Genomic DNA, 4,642 nt, shown 5'->3' on the forward strand with positions numbered 1-4,642 from the left:
GTGACTGTGACATCCTTGTTTCTTGACATGGCAAGAAATATTCCATTTCTCAGGTTCAACAGTTTTTTATTTTTTCTTTTTGGAGTGTCTGTTATGTGCAAGACACTCTTCTAGGCTTTTGTGAACCATCAGTGAACAAAGCAGAAATCACCCCTCATGGAGCTTAGATCCTGGCAGCAGAAAACTTTCTAAAATAAACACAACAGAGGAATTATAGCGTATGTTAGAAGATGGTAAGTGCTGTGGACAAAAATAATGTGGAATCAGGGAGAATGAGAATGAAGGGCTTGGATGGTGTTTATTAGGGTCAGGACAAACCTCACTGAGAACATGACTTTTTTTTTTTAATTGAAATTTAGCTAATTTACAATGTTGTTAATTTCTGCTGTACGGCAAATTTATTCACACACACACACATATATATGTACATTCTTTTTTAGAATGTTCTTTTCCATTTTGGTTCATCCTAGGATATTGAATAAAGCTCCCTGTCCTTCCTCACTGGCTCAGTGGTAAAGAATCTGCCTGCAATGCAGGAGATGCAGGTTCGGTCCCTGGGTCAGGAAGATCCCCTAGAGGAAAGCCTGGCAACACACTCCAGTATTCTTGCCTGGAAAATCCCCATGGAAAGAGGAGCCTGGTGGGCTACAGTTCACTGGGTTGCAAAGAGTCGGACATGACTGAAGCAGTTTAGCATGCACACACATGCTATGTAGTAGTTCCTTGTTGTATATCCATTCTCTGTATTAAAGCTTGTTGTTGTGGAGTCACTAACTTGTGTCCAACTCTTTGTGACTCCACAGACTGCAGCACTCCAGGCTTCCCTGTCCTGAGCTGATGTCATCATGAAGGAATTTAGTGTTTTTTTTAGATATGAAGAGATACAGGGATTGGGATCATGAAATCAGTTCCTGAAAATACCTAACTATCTAAAGACCTGCTTCACTAGATTCCCTGGAGCACAGCGTGCCTCACTCCACCCTGAACTCCCTCAGGGGGTGTTGAAAGTCAACAGGGGCAGCAGCGCAGTGTTCAACATCTGTAGAAGTGAAGTGAAGTAAAAGTCGCTTAGTCAGTGTCTGACTCTCTGACCCCACGGACAATCAGTTCAGTTCAGGCACTCAGTCCTGTCTGACTCTTTGTGACCCCATGGACTGCAGCACACCAGGCTTCCCTATCACCAACTCCTGGAGTTTGCTCAAACTCATGTTCATTGAGTCGGTGATGCCATCCAACCATCTCATCCTCTGCCGTCTCCTTCTCCTCCTGCCTTCAATCTTGCCCAGTCAGGGTCTTTTCCAATGAGTCAATTCTTCACATCAGGTGGCCAAAGTGTTGGAGCTTCATCTCCCTGGAATTCTCTATACAGTCCAGGGGATCTTCCCAACCCAGGGACGGAACCCAGGTCTCCCACATTGCAGGCAGATTCTTTACCAGCTAAGCTACCAGGGAAGCCCAGTCTCTGCAAAGGGAGATGGCAAATGCCCTGGTTGTTCAGTTATTGGCAATGCTCTTGGCAAGCGCCAATTTGTAGTTGAAGTGAAGTGAAAGTCGCTCAGTCATGTTCAACTCTTTGAGACCCCACTGACTATACAGTCCATGGAATTCTCCAGGCCAGAATACTGGAGTGGGTAGCCTTTCCCTTCTCCAGGGGATCTTCCCAACCCAGGGATCGAACCCAGGTCTCCCGCAATGCAGGTGGTTTCTTTACCAACTGAGCTATCAGGGAAGCCCAATTTGTAGTTGACATTGCTGCAATGGCATCATCTCATTCTTTTTTATGGATGAGTAATAATTCATTATATCTTCTTTTCATACTGTCCATGGGGTTCTCAAGGCAAGAATACTGAAGTGGTTTGCCATTCCCTTCTCCAGTGGACCACATTTTGTCAGAACTCTCCACCATGACCTGTCTGTCTTGGGTGGCTCTACACACCATGGCTCATAGTCTCATTTTTTTAGACAAGGCTGTGGTCCATGTGATTAGATTGGTTAGTTTTCTGTGACTGTGGTTTTCAGTCTGTCTGCCCTCTGATGGCGAAGGATAAGAGGCTTATGGAAGCTTCCTGATGGGAGAGACTGACAAAGGGGGAAAGTAGGTCTTGTTCTGATGGGCGGGGCCATGCTCAGTAAATCTTTAATCCAATTTTCTGTTGGTGGGTGGAGCTGTTCCCTCCCTGCTATTTGAAGTGAAGTGAAGTGAAGTCACTCAGTCCTGTCCGACTCTTTGGACCCCATGGACTGTAGCCTACCAGGCTTCTCCCATGGGATTTTCCAGGCAAGAGTACTAGAGTGGGTTGCCATTTTCTTCTCCAGAGGATCTTCCCCACCCAGGGATCGAACCCAGGTCTCCTGCATTGTAGGCAGACGCTTTACCGTCTGAGCCACCAGGGAAGTTGGTAATGAAGATAATGGTGACCTCCCTCAAAAGATCCCATGCATGGACTGCTACACTCAGTGCCCTCAACCCTGCAACAGGCCACCACCAATCCATGCCTCCGCCGTGTACTCCCAGACACCCACAGGCAAGTCTGGGACAGTCTCCTGTGGGGTCACTGCTATTTTCTCCTGGGTCCTGGTGCACAAGTTTCTGTTGTGCCCTCCAAGAGTCTATTTCCCAGTCCTGTGTAAGTTCTGGCAGCTCTATGGTGGGGTTAATGGTGAGCTCCTCCAAGAGGGCTTATGCCACACCCAGGTGTGCTGCACCCAGAGCCCCTGTCCCTGTGACAGACCGAGAAACAGTGGAAACAGTGTCAGACTTTATTTTTCTGGGCTCCAAAATCACTGCAGATGGTGACTGCAGCCATGAAATTAAAAGACACATACTCCTTGGAAGAAAAGTTATGACCAACCTAGACAGCATATTAGAAAGCAGAGATATTACTTTGCCAACAAAAGTCCGTCTAGTCAAAGCTATGGTTTTTCCAGTGGTCATGCATGGATGTGAGAGTTGGACTGTGAAGAAAGCTGAGCATCAAAGAATTGATGCTTTTGAACTGTTGGAGAAGTTGGAGAAGACTCTTGAGAGTCCCTTGGACTGCAAGGAGATCCAACCAGTCCATCCTAAAGGAGATCAGTCCTGGGTGTTCATTGGAAGGACTGATGCTGAGGCTGAAACTCCAATACTTTGGCCACCTCATGCGAAGAGTTGACTCATTTGAAAAGACTCTGATGCTGGGAAAGATTGAAGGTGGGAGAAGGGGACAACAGAGGATGAGATGGTTGGATGGCATCACCAACTCAATGGGCATGAGTTTGAGTAAAGTCCGGGGGTTGTTAATGGACAGGAAAGCCTGGCATGCTGCAGTCCATGGGGTCACAAAGAGTCGAACATGACTGAGTGACTGAATTGAACTGACATCTTCTTTATCCTCTTATCTGTCAATGGACATTATGTTTTGGCTGTTGTAAGTAATGCTGCTATGAACATTGGTGTGCATGTATCTTCTAGAACTATAGTTTTGTCTGGATGTAAATCCTGAAGTGGAATTGATGGATCATATGGTAATTTTATTTTTAGTTGAGAAAGTGACTTTCGATGGAAGACTCAGAGGAGGCAAGGGTGTGAGTTTGATTAACTGTGGTGGGGGTGAAAAAGTATGAACAGAGGGCCCAGCCTGAGCTGGCCTGTTGTCACATATTCTTCACTGCTTGCCTTATTTCATCAATTAAATAGCTTTTGAGATCACAGAGATTTGCTGACAACATTTTTGCATTCCTTTCAATATCCCGCACAACATTTCAACAAAGACCATTTGGTAACTGTTGATTTATTGATTCTGCACAGCAGTGATCTACCTTTGTGTTTAGAGTCATTTTGAAGCAGAGGATGGTATATCCCATCATCTCTACCCCAACACATAACATTACTTTTCTGGAGTTTCCTTCTTTTTCAAAAGGTATCTCAAAGTGAACTGTGGAGACAAGGGAGGCGCAGTCAAGAAACAATAGTGAAGCCTGGGGGCAGGGTCCTGGTTCCCCCTCAAGGGGTTGTTGTTCTTTAGTCTTTAGTCATTAAGTCATGCCAGACTCTTGGTCTGTAGTCCTCCAGGCTCCTCTGTCCTGGGAATTTCCCAGGCAAGAACACTGGTGTGGGTTGCTATTTCCTTCTCTAGAGAATCTTCCTGACCTAGGGCCTGAACCTGCATTTCCTGCATTGGCAGACACATTCTTTACCACTGAGCCACCAGGGAAGCCCCCCCACCCCCACCTCAAGTGGTATACAGAACATTAGTTTTAAGCCGTTCTGCAGATACTCAAACCCCTACTGGATAAAAGAAGGTAACTACATGCTGCCCAGAAGTATGTCAACCCCAGACCAAAGGTCTACATGCTGATGATGCTGCCTCCCAAGTATCTCACCTCTAACCAGTTAGAGGAATGTCCGGGAGCTCTGTGAACCATTACTATGAAACTCTTCACTACCCACTTCAGCTGGGAAACACACTTTTGAGGGCATTGTCCTGCTGTGGCCCCCTTGCCTGGCAAAGCAATAAAGCTATTCTTTGCTACTTCCCCCAAACTCTGTCTCTGAGATTCAATTCTATACTGTGCACAGAGGCTGAATTTTGGCTACAGTAAACCAACAAAATACCCAGGCGAAAGGGCTCTATGGGCACGTTTGGTGGTTTAGTTGCTAAGT

At 46.0% G+C, this 4,642-nt stretch overlaps 1 non-coding gene across 1 annotated transcript; it reads right to left on the reverse strand.

Moving 5' to 3' along the window:
- Positions 1–2,322: 2,322 nt before the first annotated feature.
- On the reverse strand, positions 2,323–2,394 carry TRNAC-ACA (transfer RNA cysteine (anticodon ACA)). The gene has a single exon. It is a non-coding gene; the product is annotated as a tRNA-Cys (tRNA).
- Between the last annotated feature and the right edge of the window lie 2,248 nt (positions 2,395–4,642).

Source organism: Dama dama, chromosome 18, assembly GCF_033118175.1.
Source record: "Dama dama isolate Ldn47 chromosome 18, ASM3311817v1, whole genome shotgun sequence".
In the NCBI taxonomy this organism is placed as follows: Eukaryota; Metazoa; Chordata; class Mammalia; order Artiodactyla; family Cervidae; genus Dama; species Dama dama.